Genomic DNA, 27,488 nt, shown 5'->3' on the forward strand with positions numbered 1-27,488 from the left:
ACCCATACCTGTTGCCCAGGTTCAAACTCGATGGAGGAGGCATTCCGGTCATACCACCTTTTCATGTCCTCCTGACTGGCCTCTAGGTTGGCTTTTGCTAGTTCTCGGAATCGCCGGGTCTGGTTGCGGAGTGTTAGGAGGTAGCGGAACACATCTGGTGGGTTCTTTAGAGGGGGCATCTCCCAGCCTTCCTTAACTAGGCTGAGCGGCCCGCGCACGGGGTGTCCATACAGCAGTTCAAATGGGCTGAAGCCCAGGGACTTCTGGGGAACCTCTCGATATGCGAAGAGAAGGCACGGCAACAGTACATCCCACTGGCGATGGAGGGGCTCTTCCAACCCCCCGATCATCCCTTTGAGCGTGCGGTTGAACCGCTCAACGAGTCCGTTTCCTTGAGGGTGATAGGGGGTCGTGAACCGGTAGGTAACCCCGCACTGTTGCCAGAGAGATTTCATGTATTTCGAAATAAAGTTCGTGCCTCTGTCACTGACGACCTCCCGGGGGAAGCCCACCCGGGAGAAGATCCCCATCAGAGCCCGGCCGACTACCGGGGCTGTCACAGTCCGCAGGGGAACAGCCTCCGGGTAGCGGGTGGCGTGGTCCACTAGCACCAGGATGAATCGATGGCCTTGTTTTGTGCGCGGGTCCAGGGGCCCTACGATATCGATTCCGACCCTCTCGAACGGGGTGGTGACCACGGGAAAAGGTTGCAGGGGGGCTTTCAGTTTGCGGCCGCTCTTCCCACTGGCTTGGCACGTGGGGCAAGATCGGCAATGCTGGTGTACATTGTCCCTCATTTTGGGCCAGAAGAAGTGGGTCACCAGGCGGCTATAGGTTTTGTCTTGACCCAAGTGTCCTGCCAGGGGGACATCGTGGGCCAGGTTTAGCAGAAAGTCTCTAAAACGGAGGGGTACCACTAGGACTCGGCTGGCCCCCAGCTCCGCGATTCTTTGCTCACTGTACAGCAGATCATTGTCCCAGTAGACCCAGTGAGTTCCGGAGGTATCCCCTGCGCTTTGGGCTAGCGCTTGCTGGCGGAGTCCCTCGAGGGACGGACAGGTCCTTTGTTCTTGGCGAAATTGTTCTTGCGTGGGCCCCCCCTCTTGAGGCCACTGGTCGAGGTTAGCGAGGTCTGGAGGTTGAGCTGGTTCGGGGGGGACGTCACGGTCGGTGGTTTCGGCGGGGGCGACCGGAGGCGGTGGCGCCGGCCATTCGAGTTCCTCTGGGCGGGTGTTGGCACGGACGGTCATGGACCGGGTGGTGACGCACGCCCAGTCCGGGACGCCCAGCATCCCCAGGTGCTCTTTTCGTTCGACTGCTGCCCATGGAGAGCTTTCCAGGTCATTACCCAGGAGGCAGTCTACGGGGGCATCATCTCGGACCGTCACCTTCAACATGCCGGAGACCCCTCCCCATTCGAAGGGGACGCAGGCCATCCGACACAGACTTTCTGAGTTATCGGCTGAACGTACAGGGCAGAGAATGTTTGGTAAGTATTGTTCGGGGGTCACCAGGTGACAGCGGACGGCTGTTACACTGGCCCCAGTGTCACGAAGGGCTTCCGCCCGGCGTCCATTGATGCCCACCCATTGGCTGTACTTCTGGGTATTAGCGGGTAGGGGGACCCGCGGGACCATGTCTCTCCCCCCTAGGCAGGCGAGAGCCATGGCGGCTGGCTCCCATTCTTGGTGTTCCTGTTCATATTCTTCTTGTTCCTCTGAGATCCGTTCCTCCCCCAGAGCAGCAGCGGCTACTTGGCGGGGTCTTGGGCTCTGGTACTGGGGGCAGTTTGGGTCGTTTGCATAGTGTCCGACTCGTTGACATCGATGGCAGGTAACATTGGCTCGAGGTCCCGGTCGCGCTGGGGTGCTGCCCCGGTTGGCCGGGGGGGTGGGGCTGATAGTGGGGGTGACCGGAGCGTTGCTTCTTCCGCGTCCTTGGCCTCCACCTCCTCGGGGACGGTGCTGACCATTGTTGTTCCGGTTCTGTTCGGAGGACCCATTTCGACTCACTCTGGTGATCTCCCACCGGTCAGCTTCGGCTGCGAGCTGCCGGGGATCCGTTAACTTGCTGTCGAGGAGGTGCTGGCGAAGTTCAATGAAGCAATTGTTCGACAGATGCTCCCATACCATAAGATTGAACAGTTGTTCGTAGGTTGTGACCTTGCTTCCTTTGATCCAGCCCTCGAAGGCTCGGCTAAAGTAATTGACATAGTCCACCCAAGTTGTACCTGGGATGCGGGTGCAGTCTCGGAACCTCTGACGGTACATCTCGGGTGTGAGGCCATAGCGGGTGAGGAGTGCCGCTTTCATATGGTCATAGGAGGTCATCTGCTGGTCCGGGAGTTGCAGCAGGGCGTCGCGGCCCTCATTGAGGAATCTCCCCCACAGACCGGCCCCCCAATCGCTTCTATCGATCCGGTGTGCAGTCATAGCGATTTCATAGGCCTTAAACCTGGCTGGATGTCGTCCTCTCGGAAGTATTCTCGAACGACATCCTTGGGGATGTGTACCTTCTTCTCTGTTGCCCCTGGAGTGTGGGGTTGCTCGGGCACCCCTGTTTCTTTATTCTGTTTGCGTAGGTCGATTTCAGCTAATTTCCGTTCATGTTCATATGCCAGTTTCTTTTCCTCGAGCTCCCTTTGTCTCTGTTTCTCCTCTCTTTCTTCTCGGAGACGCAGGTGCTCTAAGTTGATTTTCTGTTCGGCCAACTTTAGTTCAACGTCCATTTTGAGCCGGGCCATTTCCAGCTCGTGTAGTCGGGTTCTTTCTCGTTCCTGGATCTCGCCTGGCGAGAGACCCGTTCTTCGCTCTTCAGGGGCCATGGGGGTTTGTGCTGTGATGTCTTGATCGGGGGTTCCGGCAGCCCCGGTTTCTGCCCAAGATTCCAGGGCCTGCTTAAAGTCATCTTTGGTATTTAGTCCGGTGGTAGCGATACCTAATTCGATACAGAACTGTTTAAGTTCACGATGGCTGTACTCGCCCAATTTCTCCATCTGGAATTTCTCCGTTGATCCGCTTTCTTTAGTTGACATCGTGATTCGCCGTGGGGTGAGCTACTCTCTGTACGGTTTATGCGGTGATTCGGATCCCGTCGCTGGCCACCAATGTTAGACGGACCGGGAGGGTCGGCCGAGGATACGGGGAGAGGTCTCCGGGGAGAGCCGTCTCCAGTGAATCGTACAGACAAGTAACTTCCCCCCCACAGACGGACACCACACAATGATAAAGTTCAACGATACTTTATAGACAATTCTTCAAGTACGGTAGAATGGTACAAGGAGGTCTGGACTCAGGGGTCCCCTCTATTCTGGTCTCTGTTTGGGAAAAGGGTAGCGGGACAGTCTTATTACCAAAACGATGGAAAATAGCTCTCAATCCTCGAGCTCGGTGGTGTAGATGAACGGGCCGCGGCGGAGCCAGCAGGTCCCGAGATGGATGAAGGCAGACGACGGTCCGCGGCAGAGCCAGCAGGTCCCGATGAAGGTGGTGGTTACAAACGGTCCGCGGCTACGCCAGCAGGTCCCGACGATGAATGAAGGCAGACGACGGTCCGCGGCAGAGCCAGCAGGTCCCGATGAAGGTGGTGGTTACAACCGGTCCGCGGCTACGCCAGCAGGTCCCGACGATGATGAAGGATAGGGTGGTTCCCAAAGCCGCGGCAGCGCCAGCAGGCAAGACGAGGGTGCACAAGACAGAGCTACGGCAGCGCCAGTAGTCCGTCAAGGATGAGTTCCTCTTTGCGTCTCTCGACTCCAAGATACAACTCCCGTCCTGCTCTGGAGCTGCCCCAGTTATAGGGCTGGTGTGCTTTGATGTCCGGACCCTCGCACTTGGAGGTCGGGAGGTCCGGGATGAGGGGGTTCAGACACCCAGCAGGGGGGTGGAGCCAGCGTCCGGGGAGGCGATGGGCGAGCGGCACTTGGCGGGTGAGAGCCATCGACACCTCCTGCTCCCATTGACTGACCAAGTAGCCCGCTCACCTCCTGGGTGGATGTTGGTGCCGGAATGTCTGAGGCCTGGCCAGGCCCAGGGTTGAGGTCGATCGGGGGCCAGGCGGCCTCGTGGTGGAGTGTCCAAGATGGCGCCCAGGATGGGCGCGCAGGCCGGTAGTGGGTCGGCCTACGGGGTCAACAGGTTCGAGTGTAGGGGTCCCTGCGGGGACGGTGGACGTGCAATGGTGGTGTGTGGTACTTGCGTGGCTGGTTCGGGCCTGGTTGGGCCGGGGGAGAGCGGCCCTTCATGTGGCCTGTCCAACAAGGTCTTATTGCCAAACCAAGTGTCTTGAGAACCAAATGGACCACAGTGACAAACAGAAGGGGTGGTGATGCGGGCGGAGGCACTAATAGGGGAGAGTGGGGTGTTAACCTAGAAAACAGGTTCGCAGCATTATCTAATCTTAATGATTGTGACTGACTGATGCAGCGAAAGCCGCCCCAGAGAGCCAATCACAAGGAAGTAACAAGTAGGAAAAACAGCAAGGAGGGGCTAGAAACCCTAGAATGGCACAATAGCCTAGCCCAGAGTAATGTTGCTGAGTTATTAATGGAGCCCTATCTGCCTGGCCCTATTGGGATGTCTTCGGAATTATTAATAGTACAACCCATACAGCAGAATACAAATGAAAATGGTCTTTTAAACCCAGGCCAGACAGGGCACTCCGTATCAAATCCACTGCTTTCCCTTATTTCTTGGAACTTGGCAGGTATAGCAAGCAAGATAATATCTCCTGATTGGTGTTCTTTCATTGATCACTATGATATTTTATTATTTCAAGAGACCTGGTCGCAAAGCCCTGTGTATCGGGTAGGGTATCTTACTTTCTTTATACCTACAGTATCACATGGCAAAGGCCGCCCATCTGGAGGGCTGTTAATTTGGATTCGCCAAGCGCTGAAGTGTAAAATCCAGCAAAGACCACTCCCAACTAGGGATATATTATCAGTCAGCATAAGATGGGAAAATGGTGAACATCTAGCCCTCTATAATATATATGCTAGGGGAGTCTGTGGGGGTAAAACCTCAGATGTAATAACGGTCCTCGAGCATGAGCTAGAACTACTGCCCCTCGAACAATCTATTATTGTAGGGGGAGATCTAAACACAACCTTTGAACCCCTAGGGCAAGAGGATAAATTCTTAGCCGAAGAAGAAGACAGCAAATGGGGAATTCCCCAACTTGAGGTAGATGCAGTCAAAAAATGGAGTGCGGTGGCTATCCAAGTTAAGAGCCTATGTTTAGCCAGAGGCCTAAGAGCCGCAAACGGTCGCACACTTTCAGATCGCGAGGGGAATTGTACATTTGATAATGGCCGGGCATCTAGCAGAATTGACTATTTTCTGGTAGACACCAGGATTTGGGATAAATTGATTGACATGATTGTGGTAAAGAGACTGGAAAGCGACCATAACCCATTGAGTATGGTCCTCAAGTCTTACCTAGAGGATAGGGTGATATGTACTGAGGAGGAAAGGGTGACCCTGGACCTCGTATGCACAAACAACCAGCGACAATTAAAATTGGGGAAACTTATTGAAAATGAGGGGACGTTAGACGAACTTAAGAGAGTAGCAAAAGAGGAAGTGAACAATTTGAAACTACTCACTAAAAGACCTAACTTCCGAGACATCTTAATGGAGTCTCACAACAAATTCTTTTCTAGACTACAAGCCTTTTTCCTAAAAACAATAGGCCACAACAAAGGGAAAAAACATCAAAGCGAACAGGGATGGTATGGAAAAAGTTGTAGGCTGGCACGCCAAAAACTTAGCACAGAGCTTAAACTAGGAAACGCTGACACAGTAAGGAAAGCAAGGGACATGTATAGACGCGCCCAAAAACAGGCGAAGAGGTTGTGGGATGAGGAGCTATGGGCTGAGTTGAAAACTGCATGTGCAGATAAAAATTCCAAGCTATTTTGGTCCACAGTGAAGTGGGAGCGGGGAGGGATAGCTAAACCCCCACAAAACAATGTTCCCATTAATAACTGGGTAGAATTTTTTAAACTGCAATATGCTCAAAACCAGACCCAAGCTTGCGCTACTCTCCCGCCGGCTGTCTTCTACTAGGATAGTGTGTTTAATGAAAAAGATGTAAATGCAGCCCTTGACTGTGTAACTAGGGGCAGAGCGCCAGGCATGGACGGAATACCAGCAGACGTATACCTAAGTGATCGGAACACGTGGTGTGTATATTTTGCATGGCTTGCTAACGCAGTGGCGATGGGTGGTGAAGTACCTTCATCCTGGAAAGGGGCGGAAATCATCCCAGTCTATAAAAAAGGTGACAAATCCCTCCCCAGCAATTACAGACCCATCAGTCTCATTGATTCAGCTCAGAAACTGATGGGACGTATGGTTCAAAACAAGCTCCAAGCATGGATTGAGGAAAATAACATCTTGTCACCATACCAAGCGGGGTTCCGCCCCCTGACAAGTTCCATCGATCAGGTTTTTTACTTCCTAACCCTGTACTGGAGAAACGTCACCTTAAGCAATGGCCCCCTATATGCTGTCTTTGTGGACTTAAAGTCAGCTTTTGACTTGGTCCTCAGGGATCAGCTGTGGAGGGTCCTAACTGATGTAGGAATAAGCCAAGAACTCCTCTCTCTGCTGATACGTCTGCACGAGAACAATTACGCTAAAATTAGATGGGGCCAGCAAGGAGAAGTAACCGAGCCTTTCCCCGTTGAGCGTGGGGTGAGGCAAGGGTGCGTACTAGCTCCTACATTGTTCTCGATATACATAAATGGTATAGTTGAATTCCTAAAAAGGTCCCCCTCTGACGCCCCAAAAATTGCTGGAGCACATGTTCCCGTACTAATGTTTGCGGATGATACGCTTATACTATCGCGTACTCCAAGTGGCCTTCAAAAAGCAGTAAATTTGTTTGGTGAGTTCTGTGACACACGTGGCCTAGAACTGAATACTAGCAAGACAAAGTTCATGTGTATGAACCCTCATATAGGGTTTAAAGGAGTTATTACTTTCAAAGGTGTCCCCCTTGAGCAGGTAGATGCTTTTACCTACCTGGGAATAACATTACAGGGAAACTTGAAATGGAAGGCACACATAGACACAGCTGTATTGAAGTTCAGACAACTAGCGGGAGCACTATCATTAAAACACAGAGCTTCTCTCACCAAGCCAGTAAAGTGTGCTCTGGAGATTTACAATATGAAAGTCTTAAGTGCTAGCCTTTACGGCTCAGAGTTATGGGGCTTTAGTGACCTGGCAAACTTGACGATCGCAGAGAACAAGTTTCTCCGTGGGCTGGTGGGGGTACCACAAAGCACGCCAACCATCCCTTTAAAACTAGATCTTGGTCGCAAAAATATTGTAGATATAGCGAGGTTGCGCCCACTACTGTATTGGAGATGTCTAATGGTGACCCCAGAGCTAGCACACTATGCTCAAGCATTCTTTGACATTGTATCTTTCGACTGTTTCCACAAGATTTCCTGGTTGAAAGATCTAAGGGGGGTATTGCAACAACTAAACCTAGATCATTTATGGTGTAATAATGATGTTTCTAGATTCCCCCCAAAGGCAAGACTGAAACAAATGTACTGGGAAATGGTGAACCTAAGAACTTTCTCTAATGGATCTATTACTTCATTGACGAGATGCTTCCTGGATTTAAAAGTGGCTCCCTCGTATGAAGCGTACTGGGATTTGATTGAGAAGCCCTATAACAGGAAGCTGTACTTCCAATTTAGAGTTGGAACCCTCCCAGTAAACGTGTTTAAAAAGAAATGGTCTATAGCCTGGGATGAACATTGTTACCATTGTAAGGACAAAGCTGAGCATGTCTCCCACGTATTGTTTTGTTGTCCCTTATATTCCAAGCCGCGCCACAAATGGATTAGACCTGTCTGTCTTAATCTGGGGATACGAAACCAAGCCACAGCTCTTAGAATTTTGGAAACCGACTGTTCCCCACAGTTTGCAATTGCTGTTGCAAAGTTCTTAGCATGGGCCTGGGTGATTCGAACACGCACCCTACTAGGAAAAACTGCATGAGGTATCCTGGTTACGTTTATATTGCCATGTCAGGAGCGCACGTGATAGAGTGGTTCTTAAATATGTAATTATTAGTAAATGTATTCGACGGATGGTTTTTGTTTAATACTTATTTTACAAATTTTGTGTATTAGATTTAGTATTTATTGTATAGTGTTAGGTGGAAATGCTTTTATGACTGAAGTCGAATAAAGCTTTAAAAAAAAAATATCCCCCTCGAGCCTCAACCCACAGCGCTCTCAGCTGGGAGCGGTGTGTGCTTCTGCCGACTGCAGAGAGCGCTCCCACCAGCGAGTGCGGGCGTGTGGGGAGGCGAGCTGGTCCGCTGGACAGAGGGGAGAGTACAGCAACAGATCCTCAGGTCAGAATTAGCAAAGCAATGTGAGCGGCACCCGCGAAGCGGGTGTCGCGAAAGGTAAAGGCTGGAAGTGGAGGGCGTGGCCGCCGGGGGAAGAGGCACCAGCTGCGCTAGTTTTGGGATTGCTGGTCCTCGCAGTCCCCCGGACGGAGTAGTTCAAATGATATCCCCCTCGAGCCTCAACCCACAGCACTCTCAGCTGGGAGCGGTGTGTGCTTCTGCCGACTGCAGAGAGCGCTCCCACCAGCGAGTGCGGGCGTGTGGGGAGGCGAGCTGGTCCGCTGGACAGAGGGGAGAGTACAGCAACAGATCCTCAGGTCAGAATTAGCAAAGCAACACCCTGGACCCCTCAAGCACAGCAGCAACCTAACGGAAGACATCAAGAACTGCAATGAATGGATCACCACCTGCACCGAAAACCTGGACCCCCTCAAGCACAGCTGCAACCTAAAGGAAGACATTAATAACTGCAATGAATGGATCACCACCTGCACCGACACCCTGGACCCCTTCAAGCAGAGCAGAAACCTAATGGAAGACATCAAGAAATGCAATGAATGGATCACTACCTGCACCGACACCCTGGACCCCCTCAAGCATAGCTGCAACCTAACGGAAGACATCAAGAAATGCAATGAATGGATCACTACCTGCACCTACACCCTGTACCCCCTCAAGCATAGCTGCAACCTAACGGAAGACATGAGGAACTTCAATGAATGGATGACCACCTGCACCGACACCCTGGACCCCCCAAGCAAATCAACAGCAACCTAACGGAAGACATCAAGAGCTGCAATGAATTGATCAACACCTGCACCGACACCCTGGACCCCCTCACGCTCAGCAGTAACCTAACGGAAGACATCAAGAACTTCAATGAATGGATCACCACCTGCCCAAACACCCTTTAGCCCTGCATACACTTCAGCAACCTAACGGAAGACATCAAGAATTGCAATGAATGGATCGCCACCTGCACCAACACCCTGGACCCCCTCAAGCACAGCCGCAACCTAAAGGAAGACATCAAGAACTGCAATGAATGGATCACGACCTGCACCGACACCCTGGACCCCCCAAGCATATCAGCATCAACATAACGGAAGTCATCAAGAACTGCAATAAATGGATCACCACTTGCACCGACACCCTGGACCCCTTCACGCACATCAGTAACCTAACGGAAGACATCAAGAACTACAATGAATGGACCACCACCTGCACCAATACCCTGGGCCCCCTCAAGGATACCAGCAACCGAACGGAAGACATCAAGAACTACAATGAATGGATAACCTCATGCACCGACACCCTGGACCCCCGCACGCACATTAGCAACCTAACGGAAGACATCAAGAACTTCAATGAATGGATTACCACCTGCAGCAACACCCTGCCCCCTCAAGCACAGCAGAAACCTAAAGGAAGACATCAAGAACTGCAATGAATGGATCACGACCTGCACCGACACCCTGGACCCCCCCCAAGCATATCAGCATCAACATAACGGAAGACACCAAGAACTGCAATGAACAGATCACCACCTTGGACCCCCTCACGCTCAGCAGCAACCTAAAGGAGGACATCAAGAACTGCAATTAATGGATCACCACCTGCACCAACACACTGGACACCCTCAAGCACAGCAACAACCTAACGGAAGACATCAAGAACTGCAATGAATGGATCACCACCTGCACCAACACCCTGGACTCCCTCAAGCACTGCAGCAACCTAACAGAAGATATCAAGAACTGCAATGAATGGATCATCACCTGCAGCAACACCCTGGACCCCTCAAGCATACCAGCAACCTAACGGAAGACATCAAGAACTGCAATAAATGGATCACCACCTGCATCAACACCCTGGACACCCTCAAGCACAGCAGCAACCTAACGGAAGACACAAGAACTGCAATGAATGGATCACCACCTGCACCGACAACCTGGACCCCCTCAAGCACAGCAGCAACCTAACGGAAGACATCAAGAACTACAATGAATGGATCACCATCTGCACCGACACCCTGGATCCCCTCAAGCACAGAAACACCTAACGAAAGACAACAAAAACTGCAATGAATGGATCACCGCCTGAACCAACACCCTGGACCCCTCAAGCACAGCAGCAACCTATCGGAAGACATCAAGAACTTCAATGAATGGATCATCACCTGCACCGACATCCTGGACCCCCTCAAGCACAGCAGCAACCTAACGGAAGACATCAAGAACTACAATGAATGGATCACCACCTCCACCGACATCCTGGACACCCTCAAGCACAGCAGCAACCTAACGCAAGACTTCAAGAACTACAATGAATGGATCACCACCTCCACCGACATCCTGGACCCCTTCAAGCACAGAAGCACCTAACGAAAGACACCAAAAACTGCAATGAATGGATCACCACCTGCACCAACACCCTGGACCCCTCTAGCACAGCAGCCTAAAGGAAGACATCAAGAACTACAATGAATGGATCACCACTTGCACCGACACACTGGACCCCCTCAAGCACTGCAGCAACCTAACGGAAGACATTGAGAACTGCAATGAATGGAGCACCACCTGCACCAACACCCTGGACCCCCTCAAGCACTGCAGCAACCTAACGGAATACATCATAAACTTCAATGAATGGATCACCACCTGCACCGACACCGTGGACCCCTCAAGCACAGCAGCAACCTCAACAATAGAAAAACTTTTCAAGATCACGAATACAAGTCAACTGGCACACAAAAGAACTCAGGATGACGATGCAGCACTGAAAGCAACTGGAAAGCAAGTGGTGAATGAGTCAAGACACTACAAACAAGGAAGTCTTCAAATCTGCACTGAGATGCTTCCAGCAGCAAGTCTGAAAGGCCAAATGAACAGCCCATGCCAACTGCATTCAAACCAACAACAGCAGCAGCAAAGAAATCTTCACCATCATCAGAGAATTCATGGTGCCTGCAGCCACCATCAGCAACATCCACCCCTTACAAGATCCCTGCATCAATCTCTGTAAATTATTTTGGAACAAGATCACATCCATATACAACTTCAACCCTCATCCTGACCCCATCAACAGCTAGCCTTCCAATCTCAGCTAAAGAAAGGTCCTTGGCCATGTGGAGCGTCATCACCACAAACGAGTCTGCCGCAACTATGAAGGCCATCGACTCCGGTGCCCCATTAAACCCACCCTGCAACATTTTAAACAAGCATTTACAATGCAATCGGTCTTGCATTATTAAAGTTTGAGCTATTGGCATTGCTAATAATAATGCAACACCAATAGGTCAAACATTTAGTAATGCGAGACCTATTGAATTGCAAATGCAGTTTTGAGTGTGTAAAGATATGCTGTATATAAGTGTTTTGCAAGCTTTGGGAGACTATGTATTTGTGCTTGCTACAGGCAATGTTTGTGGTGATGTTAGGGAAATCAGCAATAACCCCGACCTACCAGGCCATAAAAAGACCCAAAAATTAGCCACACAAATCTGCCATACATTGACCTGTCAGGTCAGCTCTCCTGACACTTCCAGGCGGCAGTACAAGCCAGTGGAGCCCTGCTTACCTGCCTCTTCTGCCATACAATGACCTGTCAGGCCAGTGCAGCCCTGCTTACCTGCCTCTTCTGCCATACATTGACCTGTCAGGCCAGTGCAGCCCTGCTTACCTGCCTCTTCTGCCATAGATGTCCTGTCAGACCAGTGCAGCCCTGCTTACCTGCCTCTTCTGCCATACATTGACCTGTCAGGCCAGTGCAGCCCTGCTTACCTGCCTCTTCTGCCATACATTGACCTGTCAGATCAGCCCTGCTTACCTGCCTCTTCTGCCATACATTGACCTGTCAGGCCAGTGCAGCCCTGCTTACCTGCCTCTTCTGCCATAGATGTCCTGTCAGACCAGTGCAGCCCTGCTTACCTGCCTCTTCTGCCATACATTGACCTGTCAGGCCAGTGCAGCCCTACTTACCTGCCTCTTCTGCCATACATTGACCTGTCAGGCCAGTGCAGCCTGCTTACCTGCCTCTTCTGCCATACATTGACCTGTCAGGCCAGTGCAGCCCTACTTACCTGCCTCTTCTGCCATACATTGACCTGTCAGGCCAGTGCAGCCCTACTTACCTGCCTCTTCTGCCATACATTGACCTGTCAGGCCAGTGCAGCCCTGTTTACCTGCCTCTTCTGCCGTAGATTGACCTGTCAGACCAGTGCAGCCCTGCTTACCTGCCTCTTCTGCCATACATTGACCTGTCAGGCCAGTGCAGCCCTACTTACCTGCCTCTTCTGCCATACATTGACCTATCAGGCCAGTGCAGCCCTACTTACCTGCCTCTTCTGCCATACATTGACCTGTCAGGCCAGTGCAGCCCTGTTTACCTGCCTCTTCTGCCGTAGATTGACCTGTCAGACCAGTGCAGCCCTGCTTACCTGCCTCTTCTGCCATACATTGACATGTCAGGCCAGTGCAGCCCTGCTTACCTGCCTCTTCTGCCATACATTGACCTGTCAGGCCAGTGCAGTCCTGCTTACCTGCCTCTTCTGCCATACATTGACCTGTCAGGTCAGACCTGCTTACCTGCCTGTTCTGTCATACATTGACCTGTCAGGCCAGTGCAGCCCTGCTTACTTGCCTCTTCTGTCATATATTGACCTGTCAGGCCAGTGCAGCCCTGCTTACCTGCCTCTTCTGCCATACATTGACCTGTCAGGTCAGACCTGCTTACCTGCCTGTTCTGTCATACATTGACCTGTCAGGCCAGTGCAGCCCTGCTTACTTGCCTCTTCTGTCATACATTGACCTGTGAGACCAGTGCAGCCCTGCTTACCTGCCTCTTCTGCCATACATTGACCTGTCAGGGCAGTGCAGCCTGCTTACCTGCCTCTTCTGCCATACATTGACCTGTCAGGCCAGTGCAGCCCTGCTTACCTGCCTCTTCTGCCATACATTGACCTGTCAGGCCAGTGCAGCCTGCTTACCTGCCTCCTCTGCCATACATTGACCTGTCAGGCCAGTGCAGCCCTGCTTACCTGCCTCTTTTGCCATACATTGACCTGTCAGGCCAGTGCAGCCCTGCTTACCTGCCTCTTCTGTTTTACATTGAGCTGTCAGGTCAGCTGTTCTGGCACTGCTAGGGGACCTGCTTATCTGCCTCTTCTGCCATACAATGACCTGTCAGGCCAGTGCAGCCCTGCTTACATGCCTCTTCTGTTATACATTGAGCTGTCAGGTCAGCTGTTCTGGCACTGCTAGGTGGCCCTGCTTACCTGCCTCTTCTGCCATACATTGACCTGTCAGGACAGTGCAGCCCTGCTTACCTGCCTCTTCTGCCATACATTGACCTGTCAGGCCAGTGCAGTCCTGCTTACCTGCCTCTTCTGCCATAAATTGACCTGTCAGGTCAGCCCTGCTTACCTGCCTCTTCTGTCATACATTGACCTGTCAGGTCAGCCCTGCTTACCTGCCTCTTCTGCCATACATTGACCTGTCTGGCCAGTGCAGCCCTGCTTACCTGCTTCTTCTGCCATACATTGACCTGTCAGGCCAGTGCAGCCCTGCTTACCTGCCTCTTCTGTTATACATTGAGCTGTCAGGTCAGCTGTTCTGGCACTGCCAGGCGGCAGTACAGGCCAGGTCAGCCCTGCTTACCTGCCTCTTCTTCCATACATTGACCTGTCAGGTCAGCCCTGCTTACCTGCCTCTTCTTCCATACATTGACCTGTCAGGTCAGCCCTGCTTACCTGACTCTTCTTCCATACATTGATCTGTCAAGTCAGCCCTGCTTACCTGCCTCTTCTGTCATACATTGAGCTGTCAGGTCAGCTGTTCTGGCACTGCCAGGCGGCCCTGCTTACCTGCCTCTTCTGCCATAAATTGACATGTCAGGCCAGTGCAGCCCTGCTTACCTGCCTCTTCTGCCATACATTGACCTGTCAGGTCAGCCCTGCTTACCTGCTTCTTCTGCCATACATTGACTTGTGAGGCCAGTGCAGCCCTGCTTACCTGCCTCTTCTGCCATATATTGACCTGTCAGGCCAGTGCAGCCCTGCTTACCGGCATCTTCTGCCATACATTGACCTGTCAGGCCGGTGCAGCCCTGCTTACCTGCTTCTTCTGCCATACATTGACCTTTCAGGCCAGTGCATCCCTGCTTACCTGCCTCTTCTGCCATACATTGACCTGTCAGGGCAGCCCTGCTTACCTGCCTCTTCTGCCATACATTGACCTGTCAGGTCAGCCCTGCTTACCTGCCTCTTATGTCATACATTGACCTATCATGTCAGCCCTGCTTACGTGCCTCTTCTGCCACACATTGACCTGTCAGGCCAGTGCAGCCCTGCTTACCTGCCTCTTCTGCCATACATTGAGCTGTCAGGCCAGTGCAGCCCTGCTTAACTGCCTCTTCTGCCATACATTGACCTGTCTGGTCGGCCCTGCTTACCTGCCTCTTCTGCCATACATTGACCTGTCAGGCCAGTCCAGCCTGCTTACTTGCCTCTTCTGCCATACATTGACCTGTCAGGCCAGTGCAGCCCTGCTTACCTGCCACTTCTGCCATACATTGACCTGTCAGGTCAGCTCTACAGGCACTGCCAGGTAGCAGTGCAGGCCAGTGCAGCCCTGCTTACCAGCCTCTTCTGCCATATATTGACCTGTCAGGTCAGCCCTGCTTACCTGCCTCTTCTGCCATACATTGAGCTGTCAGGTCAGCCCTGCTTACCTGCCTCTTCTGCCATACATTGAGCTGTCAGGTCAGCCCTGCTTACCTGCCTCTTCTGCATTAGATTTACCTGTCAGGCCAGTGCAGCCCTGCTTACCTGCCTCTTCTGCCATACATTGACCTGTCAGGTCAGCCCTGCTTACCTGCCTCTTCTGCCATACATTGACCTGTCATGACAGCCCTGCTCACCTGCCTCTTCTGCCATACATTGACCTGTCAGGCCAGTGCAGCCCTGCTTACCTGCCTCTTCTGCCATACATTGAGCTGTCAGGCCAGTGCAGCCGTGCTTACCTGCCTCTTCTTCCATACATTGACCTGTCAGGCCAGTCCAGCCCTGCTTACCTGCCTCTTCTGCCATACATTGACCTATCAGGCCAGTGCAGCCCTGCTTACCTGCCTCTTCTGCCATACATTCACCTGTCAGGTCAGCCCTGCTTACTGCCTCTTCTGCCATACATTGACCTGTCAGGTCAGCCCTGCTTACCTGCCTCTTCTGCCAGTCGTCAAAGGTGGCTTCAGGCGTTGTACAAAACTCTCTTGACATTCAAGTGTTCCTTGTTCCCAGAGCAGTGGGGCGTGGCCCAGTGTGTGGTGAGCTCAGAGCAGGCGTCACACTGCCCTCGAGGCTGCCCTGCTTCCTCCTTCCTCGCAGCATCACATGGCTTCACTTCCCTTTCTGCAGCTAGAAAAGCTTTCTCAACCCCTCCTTCCCCCGACCTCCAGCTGCAGAGCACGTGCAGCCCCACGAGGGGGGCCGGCTCCAGCTTCAGAGCACGTGCAGCCCCAGAGGGGGGCTGGCTCCAGCTGCAGAGCACGTGCAGCCCCAGAGGGGAGGCCGGCTCCCGCTGAAGAGCACGTGCAGCCCAACGAGGGGGGACAGCTCCAGCTGTAGAGCACATGCAGCCCCAGGGGGGGGCGGCTCCAGCTGCAGAGCACGTGCAGCCCCAGAGGGGGGCCAGCTCCAGCTGCAGAGCATGTGCAGCCCCAGAGGGGGTCCGGCTCCAGCTGCAGAGCACGTGCAGCCCACGAGGGGGGGCCGGCTCCAGCTGCAGAGCATGTGCAGCCCCAGAGGGGGGCCGGCTCCAGCTGCAGAGCACGTGAAGCCCCAGAAGGGGGCCGGCTCCAGCTGCAGAGCATGTGCAGCCCCACGAGGGGGGCCGGCTCCAGCTGCAGAGCACGTGCAGCCCCACAAGGGGGGCCGGTTCCAGCTGCAGAGCACGTGCAGCCCCACGAGGGGGGCCGGCTCCAGCATCAGAGCACGTGGAGCACCACAAGGGGGGCCAGCTCCAGCTGCAGAGCACGTGCAGCCCCAGAGGAGGGGCCGGCTCCAGCTGCAGAGCACGTGCAGCCCCAGATGGGGGGCCGGCTCCAGCTGCAGAGCACGTGCAGCCACAGAGGGGGTCCGGCTCCAGCTGCAGAGCACGTGCAACCCCAGAGGGGGGCCGGCTCCAGCTATAGAGCATGGGCAGCCCCAGTGGGGGGCCGGCTCCAGCTGCAGAGCACGTGCAGCCCCAGAGGGGGGTCCGACTCCAGCTGCAGAGCACGTGCAGCCCAGAGGCGGGCCGGCTCCAGCTGCAGAGCACAGGCAGCCCCATAAGGGGGGTCCGACTCCAGCTGCAGCGCACCCGCAGCCACAGAGGGGGGGCCAGCTCCAGCTGTAAAGCACGTGCAGCCCCACAAGGGGGGCCAGCTCCAGCTGCAGAGCACGTGCATCCCCATGAGGGGGGCCGGCTCCAGCTGCAGAGCACCTGCAGCCCCAGAGGCAGGCCGGCTCCAGTGCAGAGCACAGGCAGCCCCACAGAGGGGGGCCGGCTCCAGCTGCAGAGCATGTGCAGCCCCAGAGGGGGGGGGGCGGCTCCAGCTGCAGAGCACGTGCAGCCCCACGAGGGGGGTGGCTCCAGCTGCATAGCACATGCAGCCCCATTAGGGGGGCGACTCCAGCTGCAGAGCACGGGCAGCCCCAGTGGGGGGCCGGCCCCAGCTGCAGAGCATGTGCAGCCCCAGAGGGGGGGCCGACTCCAGCTGCAGAGCACGTGCAGCCCCACGTGGGGGTCCGGTTCCAGCTGCAGAGCACGTGCAGCCCCACGAGGGGGGGGGGCGGCTCCAGCATCAGAGCACGTGTAGCCCCAGAGGGGGGCCGACTCCAGCTGCAGAGCACGTGCAGCCCCACGTGGGGGTCCGGCTCCAGCTGCAGAGCACGTGCAGCCCCACGAGGGGGGCCGGCTCCAGCATCAGAGCACGTGCAGGCCCACGAGGGGGGGCCGACTCCAGCTGCAGAGCACGTGCAGCCCCACGGGGGGCCGGCTCCAGCTGCAGAGCACGTGCAGCCCCACGAGGTGGGCCGGCTCCAGCTGCAGAGCACGTGCAGCCCCACGAGGGGGGGCCGGCTCCAGCTGCAGAGCACAGGCAGCCCCACAAGGTGGGGCCGGCTCCAGCTGCAGAGCACGTGCAGCCCCAGAGGGGGGCTGGCTCCAGCTGCAGAGCACGTGCAGCCCCACGAGGGGTGCTGGCTCCAGCTGCAGAGCACGTGCAGCCCCACGAGGGGGGCCGGCTCCAGCATCAGAGCACGTGCAGCCCCACGAGCGGGGGCCGACTCCAGCTGCAGAGCACGTGCAGCCCCACGGGGGGCTGGCTCCAGCTGCAGAGCACGTGCAGCCCCACGAGGTGGGCCGGCTCCAGCTGCAGAGCACGTGCAGCCCCACGAGGGGGGGCCGGCTCCAGCTGCAGAGCACAGGCAGCCCCACAAGGTGGAGCCGGCTCCAGCTGCAGAGCACGTGCAGCCCCACGAGGGGGGGGGCTCCAGCTGCAGAGCACGTGCAGCCCCAGAGGGGTGGCCGGCTCCAGCTGCAGAGCACGTGCAGCCCCAGAAGGGGGGCGGCTCCAGCTGCAGAGCATGTGCAGCCCCAGAGGGGGGCCGGATCCAGCTGCAGAGCACGTGCAGCCCCATGAGGGGGGAGCCGGCTCCAGCTGCAGAGCACGTGCAGCCCAACGAGGGGGGCCATTGGACCCCATGCGAAGAAAAAGTGTGATGGAACCAGCCCCGAACCTAATGTGATGAAGAATATTTCTTATGGAACATTCCAAGCAGTTTATCCTCTGACACAATGTATAACTTTATGTAAAGCAAAATATAGCATAGGCTGTGGATAATAGGGATTATGGAATATAATATACAACTAAGCACCGAAATATATAATAAAGCACTGTAATATGACGACATATGTTTCTCCTGCAGCAGCATGGAGAGTCTTATTTGGAAAGATTCTCGAGTGTAGGTTCTGGTGTTTGGGCAATCCCCTCTAGTTTTCTGATGCAACATTTGTAGCGCCAACAAACTGAAATAAAATAAAATAACGTATGAGAATATGTCCCAGCATAGCAAATAAGTTACATAGAGTAAACAGCAACATGAGATGTGGGGTAAAGGTGCATAACCAGGACAATGCACAAGGAGGCTGCAGGCAATGCCCTCTGGTGGGAAGTAAAGGTGCATAACCAGGACAATGCACAAGGAGGCTGCAGGCAATGCCCTCTGGTGGGAACTAAAGGTGCATAACCAGGACAATGCACAAGGAGGCTGCAGGCAATGCCCTCTGGTGGGAAGTAAACGTGCAGAACAAGGACAATGCACAAGGAGGCTGCAGGCAATGCCATCTGGTGGGAAGTAAACGTGCATAACCAGGACAATGCACAAGGAGGCTGCAGGCAATGCCCTCTGGTGGGAAGTAAAGTGGAATAACCAGGACAATGCACAAGGAGGCTGCAGGCAATGCCCTCTGGTGGGAAGTAAACGTGCATAACCAGGACAATGCACAAGGAGGCTGCAGGCAATGCCCTCTGATGGGAAGTAAACGTGCATAACCAGGACAATGCACAAGGAGGCTGCAGGCAATGCCCTCTGGTGGGAAGTAATGGTGCATAACAAGGACAATGCACAAGGAGGCCTGCAGGCAATGCCCTCTGGTTGGAAGTAAAGGTGCATAACGCAGGACAATGCACAAGGAGGCTGCAGGCAATGCCCTCTTGTGGGAAGTAAAGGTGCATGACCAGGACAATGCACAAGGAGGCTGCAGGCAATGCCCTCTGGTAGGAAGTAAAGGTGCATAACCAGGACAATGCACAAGGAGGCTGCAGGCAATGCCCTCTGGTGGGAAGTAAAGGTGCATAACCAGGACAATGCCCAAGGAGGCTGCAGGCAATGCCCTCTGGTGGGAAGTAAAGGTGCATAACCAGGACAATGCACAAGGAGGCTGCAGGTAATGCCCTCTGGTGGGAAGTAAACGTGCATAACCAGGACAATGCACAAGGAGGCTGCAGGCAATGCCCTCTGGTGGGAAGTAAAGGTGCATAACCAGGAAAATGCACAAGGAGGCTGCAGGCAATGCCCTCTGATGGGAAGTAAACGTGCATAACCAGGACAATGCACAAGGAGGCTGCAGGCAATGCCCTCTGGTGGGAAGTAAAGGTGCATAACCAGGACAATGCACAAGGAGGCTGCAGGCAATGCCCTCTGGTGGGAAGTAAAGGTGCATAACCAGGACAATGCACAAGGAGGCTGCAGGCAATACCCTCTGGTGGGAAGGAAAGGTGCATAACCAGGACAATGCACAAGGAGGCTGCAGGCAATGCCCTCTGGTGGGAAGGAAAGGTGCATAACCAGAACAATGCACAAGGAGGCTGCAGGCAATGCCCTCTGGTGGGAGGTAAAAGTTCCATAACCAGGAAAATGCACAAGGAGGCTGCAGGCAATGCCCTCTGATGGGAAGTAAAGGTGCATAACCAGGACAATGCACAAGGAGGCTGCAGGCAATGCCCTCTGGTGGGAAGTAAAGGTGCATAACCAGGACAATGCACAAGGAGGCTGCAGGCAATGCCCTCTGGTGGGAAGTAAACGTGCATAACCAGGACAATGCACAAGGAGGCTGCAGGCAATGCCCTCTGGTGGGAAGTAAAGGTGCATAACCAGGAAAATGCACAAGGAGGCTGCAGGCAATGCCCTCTGATGGGAAGTAAACGTGCATAACCAGGACAATGCACAAGGAGGCTGCAGGCAATGCCCTCTGGTGGGAAGTAAAGGTGCATAACCAGGACAATGCACAAGGAGGCTGCAGGTAATGCCCTCTGGTAGGAAGTAAAGGTGCATAACCAGGACAATGCACAAGGAGGCTGCAGGCAATGCCCTCTGGTGGGAAGTAAAGGTGCATAACGCAGGACAATGCACAAGGAGGCCTGCAGGCAATGCCCTCTGGTGTGAAGTAAAGGTTCATAACCAGGACAATGCACAAGGAGGCTGCAGGCAATGCCCTCTGGTGGGAAGTAAAGGTGCATAACCAGGACAATGCACAAGGAGGCTGCAGGCAATGCCCTCTGGTGGGAAGTAAAGGTGCATAACCAGGACAATGCACAAGGAGGCTGCAGGCAATGCCCTCTGCTGGGAAGTAAACGTGCATAACCAGGACAATGCACAAGGAGGCTGCAGGCAATGCCCTCTGGTGGGAAGTAAAGGTACATAACCAGGACAATGCACAAGGAGGCTGCAGGCAATGCCCTCTGGTGGGAAGTAAAGGTGCATAACCAGGACAATGCACAAGGAGGCTGCAGGCAATGCCCTCTGGTGGGAAGTAAAGGTGCATAACCAGGACAATGCACAAGGAGGCTGCAGGCAATGCCCTCTGGTGGGAAGTAAAGGTGCATAACCAGGACAATGCACAAGGAGGCTGCAGGCAATACCCTCTGGTGGGAAGGAAAGGTGCATAACCAGGACAATGCACAAGGAGGCTGCAGGCAAGGCCCTCTGGTGGGAAGGAAAGGTGCATAACCAGGACAATGCACAAGGAGGCTGCAGGCAATGCCCTCTGGTGGGAAGTAAAGGTGCATAAGCAGGAAAATGCACAAGGAGGCTGCAGGCAATGCCCTCTGATGGGAAGTAAAGGTGCATAACCAGGACAATGCACAAGGAGGCTGCAGGCAATGCCCTCTGGTGGGAAGTAAAGGTGCATAACCAGGACAATGCACAAGGAGGCTGCAGGTAATGCCCTCTGGTGGGAAGTAAACGTGCATAACCAGGACAATGGACAAGGAGGCTGCAGGCAATGCCCTCTGGTGGGAAGTAAAGGTGCATAACCAGGACAATGCACAAGGAGGCTGCAGGCAATACCCTCTGGTGGGAAGGAAAGGTGCATAACCAGGACAATGCACAAGGAGGCTGCAGGCAAGGCCCTCTGGTGGGAAGGAAAGGTGCATAACCAGGACAATGCACAAGGAGGCTGCAGGCAATGCCCTCTGGTGGGAAGTAAAGGTGCATAAGCAGGAAAATGCACAAGGAGGCTGCAGGCAATGCCCTCTGATGGGAAGTAAAGGTGCATAACCAGGACAATGCACAAGGAGGCTGCAGGCAATGCCCTCTGGTGGGAAGTAAAGGTGCATAACCAGGACAATGCACAAGGAGGCTGCAGGTAATGCCCTCTGGTGGGAAGTAAACGTGCATAACCAGGACAATGCACAAGGAGGCTGCAGGCAATGCCCTCTGGTGGGAAGTAAAGGTGCATAACCAGGACAATGCACAAGGAGGCTGCAGGTAATGCCCTCTGGTGGGAAGTAAATGTGCATAACCAGGACAATGCACAAGGAGGCTGCAGGTAATGCCCTCTGGTGGGAATTAAACGTGCATAACCAGGACAATGCACAAGGAGGCTGCAGGCAATGCCCTCTGGTGGGAAGTAAAGGTGCATAACCAGGAAAATGCACAAGGAGGCTGCAGGCAATGCCCTCTGATGGGAAGTAAACATGCATAACCAGGACAATGCACAAGGAAGCTGCAGGCAATGCCCTCTGGTGGGAAGTAAAGGTGCATAACGCAGGACAATGCACAAGGAGGTCTGCAGGCAATGCCCACTGGTGTGAAGTAAAGGTGCATAACCAGGACAATGCACAAGGAGGCTGCAGGCAATGCCCTGTGGTGGGAAGTAAAGGTGCATAACCAGGAAAATGCACAAGGAGGCTGAGGCAATGCCCTCTGGTGGGAAGTAAAGGTGCATAACCAGGACAATGCACAAGGAGGCTGCAGGCAATGCCCTCTGCTGGGAAGTAAACGTGCATAACAAGGACAATGCACAAGGAGGCTGCAGGCAATGCCCTCTGCTGGGAAGTAAAGCTGCATAACCAGGACAATGCACAAGGAGGCTGCAGGCAATGTCCTCTGGTGGGAAGTAAAGGTACATAACCAGGACAATGCACAAGGAGGCTGCAGGCAATGCCCTCTGTTGGGAAGTAAAGGTGCATAACCAGGACAATGCACAAGGAGGCTGCAGGCAATGCCCTCTGGTGGGAAGTATAGGTGCATAACCAGGACAATGCACAAGGAGGCTGCAGGCAATGCCCTCTGGTGGGAAGTAAAGGTGCATAAGCAGGACAATGCACAAAGAGGCTGCAGGTAATGCCCTCTGGTGTGAAGTAAAGGTGCATAACCAGGACAATGCACAAGGAGGCTGCAGGCAATGCCCTCTGGTGGGATGTAAAGGTGCCTAACCAAGACAATGCACAAGGAGGCTGCAGGCAATGCCCTCTGGTGGGAAGTAAAGGTGCATAACCAGGACAATGCACAAGGAGGCTGCAGGCAATGCCATCTGGTGGGAAGTAAAGGTGCATAACCAGGACAATGCACAAGGAGGCTGCAGGCAATGCCCTCTGGTGGGAAGTAAAGGTGCATAACCAGGACAATGCACAAGGTGGCTGCAGGCAATGCCCTCTGCTGGGAAGTAAAGGTGCATAACGCAGGACAATGCACAAGGAGGCTGCAGGCAATGCCCTCTGGTGGGAAGTAAAGGTGCATAACCAGGACAATGCACAAGGAGGCTGCAGGCAATGCCCTCTGGTGGGAAGTAAAGGTGCATGACCAGGACAATGCACAAGGAGGCTGCGTGCAATGCCCTCTTTTGGAAAGTAAAGGTGCATAACCAGGACAAAGCACAAGGAGGCTGCATGCAATGCCCTCTGGTGGGAAGTAAAGGTGCATAACGCAGGACAATGCACAAGGAGGCTGCAGGCAATGCCCTCTGTTGGGAAGTAAAGGTGCATAACAGAGGACAATGCACAAGGAGGCTGTAGGCAATGCCCTCTGCTGGGAAGTAAAGGTGCATAACCAGGACAATGCACAAGGAGGCTGCAGGCAATGCCCTCTGGTAGGAAGTAAAGGTGCATAACCAGGACAATGCACAAGGAGGCTGCAGGCAATGCCCTCTGGTGGGAAGTAAAGGTGCATAACGCAGGACAATGCACAAGAAGGCCTGCAGGCAATGCCCTCTGGTGGGAAGTAAAGGTTCATAACCAGGACAATGCACAAGGAGGCTGCAGGCAATGCCCTCTGTTGGGAAGTAAAGGTGCATAACCAGGACAATGCACAAGGAGGCTGCAGGCAATGCCCTCTGGTGGGAAGTAAAGGTGCATAACCAGGACAATGCACAAGGAGGCTGCAGGCAATGCCCTCTGCTGGGAAGTAAACGTGCATAACCAGGACAATGCACAAGGAGGCTGCAGGCAATGCCCTCTGGTGGGAAGTAAAGGTACATAACCAGGACAATGCACAAGGAGGCTGCAGGCAATGCCCTCTGGTGGGAAGTAAAGGTGCATAACCAGGACAATGCACAAGGAGGCTGCAGGCAATGCCCTCTGGTGGGAAGTAAAGTGGAATAACCAGGACAATGCACAAGGAGGCTGCAGGCAATGCCCTCTGGTGGGGAGGAAAGGTGCATAACCAGGACAATGCACAAGGAGGCTGCAGGCAATGCCCTCTGGTGGGAAGGAAAGGTGCATAACCAGCACAATGCACAAGGAGGCTGCAGGCAATGCCCTCTGGTGGGAAGTAAAGGTGCATAAGCAGGAAAATGCACAAGGAGGCTGCAGGCAATGCCCTCTGATGGGAAGTAAAGGTGCATAACCAGGACAAGGCACAAGGAGGCTGCAGGCAATGCCCTCTGGTGGGAAGTAAAGGTGCATAACCAGGACAATGCACAAGGAGGCTGCAGGTAATGCCCTCTGGTGGGAAGTAAAGGTGCATAACCAGGACAATGCACAAGGAGGCTGCGGGCAATGCCCTCTGGTGGGAAGGAAAGGTGCATAACCAGGAAAATGCACAAGGAGGCTGCAGGCAATGCCCTCTGATGGGAAGTAAACGTGCATAACCAGGACAATGCACAAGGAGGGTGCAGGCAATGCCCTCTGGTGGGAAGTAAAGGTGCATAACGCAGGACAATGCACAAGGAGGCCTGCAGGCAATGCCCTCTGGTGTGAAGTAAAGGTGCATAACCAGGACAATGCACAAGGAGGCTGCAGGCAATGCCCTGTGGTGGGAAGTAAAGGTGCATAACCAGGACAATGCACAAGGAGGCCGAGGCAATGCCCTCTGGTGGGAAGTAAAGGTGCATAACCAGGACAATGCACAAGGAGGCTGCAGGCAATGCCCTCTGCTGGGAAGTAAACGTGCATAACAAGGACAATGCACAAGGAGGCTGCAGGCAATGCCCTCTGCTGGGAAGTAAAGGTGCATAACCAGGACAATGCACAAGGAGGCTGCAGGCAATGCCCTCTGGTGGGAAGTAAAGGTACATAACCAGGACAATGCACAAGGAGGCTGCAGACAATGCCCTCTGTTGGGAAGTAAAGGTGCATAACCAGGACAATGCACAAGGAGGCTGCAGGCAATGCCCTCTGGTGGGAAGTATAGGTGCATAACCAGGACAATGCACAAGGAGGCTGCAGGCAATGCCCTCTGGTGGGAAGTAAAGGTGCATAAGCAGGACAATGCACAAAGAGGCTGCAGGTAATGCCCTCTGGTGTGAAGTAAAGGTGCATAACCAGGACAATGCACAAGGAGGCTGCAGGCAATGCCCTCTGGTGGGATGTAAAGGTGCATAACCAAGACAATGCACAAGGAGGCTGCAGGCAATGCCCTCTGGTGGGAAGTAAAGGTGCATAACCAGGACAATGCACAAGGAGGCTGCAGGCAATGCCATCTGGTGGGAAGTAAAGGTGCATAACCAGGACAATGCACAAGGAGGCTGCAGGCAATGCCCTCTGGTGGGAAGTAAAGGTGCATAACCAGGACAATACACAAGGTGGCTGCAGGCAATGCCCTCTGCTGGGAAGTAAAGGTGCATAACGCAGGACAATGCACAAGGAGGCTGCAGGCAATGCCCTCTGGTGGGAAGTAAAGGTGCATAACCAGGACAATGCACAAGGAGGCTGCAGGCAATGCCCTCTGGTGGGAAGTAAAGGTGCATGACCAGGACAATGCACAAGGAGGCTGCGTGCAATGCCCTCTTTTGGAAAGTAAAGGTGCATAACCAGGACAAAGCACAAGGAGGCTGCATGCAATGCCCTCTGGTGGGAAGTAAAGGTGCATAACGCAGGACAATGCACAAGGAGGCTGCAGGCAATGCCCTCTGTTGGGAAGTAAAGGTGCATAACAGAGGACAATGCACAAGGAGGCTGTAGGCAATGCCCTCTGCTGGGAAGTAAAGGTGCATAACCAGGACAATGCACAAGGAGGCTGCAGGCAATGCCCTCTTCTGGGAAGTAAACGTGCATAACCAGGACAATGCACAAGGAGGCCGCAGGCAATGCCCTCTGGTGGGAAGTAAAGGTGCATAACCAGGACAATGCACAAGGAGGCTGCAGGCAATGCCCTCTCGTGGGAAGTAAAGGTGCATAACCAGGACAATGCACAAGGAGGCTGCAGGCAATGCCCTCTGGTGAGAAGTAAAGGTGCATAACCAGGACAATGCACAAGGCGGCTGCAGGCAATGCCCTCTGTTGGGAAGTAAAGGTGCATAACCAGGACAATGCACAAGGAGGCTGCAGGCAATGCCCTCTGGTGGGAAGTAAAGGTCCATAACCAGGACAATGCACAAGGCGGCTGCAGGCAATGCCCTCTGTTGGGAAGTAAAGGTGCATAACCAGGACAATGCACAAGGTGGCTGCAGGCAATGCCCTCTGATGGGAAGTAAAGGTCCATAACCAGGACAATGCACAAGGAGGCTGCAGGCAATCAATGACCTCTGGTGGGAAGTAAAGGTGCATAACAAGGACAATGCACAAGGAGGCTGAAGGCAATGCCCTCTGGTGGGAAGTAAAGGTGCATAACCAGGACAATGCACAAGGAGGCCTGCAGGCAAAGCCCTCTGGTGGGAAGTAAAGGTGCATAACCAGGACAATGCACAAGGAGGCTGCAGGCAATGCCCTCTGGGGGGAAGTTGAAGGTGCATAAACAGGACAATGCACAAGGAGGCTGCAGGCAATGCCCTCTGTTGGGAAGTAAAGGTGCATGACCAGGACAATGCACAAGGAGGCTGCAAGCAATGCCCTCTGATGGGAAGTAAAGGTGCATAACCAGGACAATGCACAAGGAGGCTGCAGGCAATGCCCTCTGGTGGGAAGTAAAGGTGCATAAGCAGGACAATGCACAACGAGGCTGCAGGTAATGCCCTCTGGTGTGAAGTAAAGGTGCATAACCAGGACAATGCACAAGGAGGCTGCAGGCTATTCCCTCTGGTGGGATGTAAAGGTGCATAACCAAGACAATGCACAAGGAGGCTGCAGGCAATGCCCTCTGGTGGGAAGTAAACGTGCATAACCAGGACAATGCACAAGGAGGGTGCAGGCAATGCCCTCTGGTGGGAAGTAAAGGTGCATAACGCAGGACAATGCACAAGGAGGCCTGCAGGCAATGCCCTCTGGTGTGAAGTAAAGGTGCATAACCAGGACAATGCACAAGGAGGCTGCAGGCAATGCCCTGTGGTGGGAAGTAAAGGTGCATAACCAGGACAATGCACAAGGAGGCCGAGGCAATGCCCTCTGGTGGGAAGTAAAGGTGCATAACCAGGACAATGCACAAGGAGGCTGCAGGCAATGCCCTCTGCTGGGAAGTAAACGTGCATAACAAGGACAATGCACAAGGAGGCTGCAGGCAATGCCCTCTGCTGGGAAGTAAAGGTGCATAACCAGGACAATGCACAAGGAGGCTGCAGGCAATGCCCTCTGGTGGGAAGTAAAGGTACATAACCAGGACAATGCACAAGGAGGCTGCAGACAATGCCCTCTGTTGGGAAGTAAAGGTGCATAACCAGGACAATGCACAAGGAGGCTGCAGGCAATGCCCTCTGGTGGGAAGTATAGGTGCATAACCAGGACAATGCACAAGGAGGCTGCAGGCAATGCCCTCTGGTGGGAAGTAAAGGTGCATAAGCAGGACAATGCACAAAGAGGCTGCAGGTAATGCCCTCTGGTGTGAAGTAAAGGTGCATAACCAGGACAATGCACAAGGAGGCTGCAGGCAATGCCCTCTGGTGGGATGTAAAGGTGCATAACCAAGACAATGCACAAGG

Source organism: Lissotriton helveticus, chromosome 1_1, assembly GCF_964261635.1.
Source record: "Lissotriton helveticus chromosome 1_1, aLisHel1.1, whole genome shotgun sequence".
Lineage (NCBI taxonomy): Eukaryota > Metazoa > Chordata > Amphibia > Caudata > Salamandridae > Lissotriton > Lissotriton helveticus.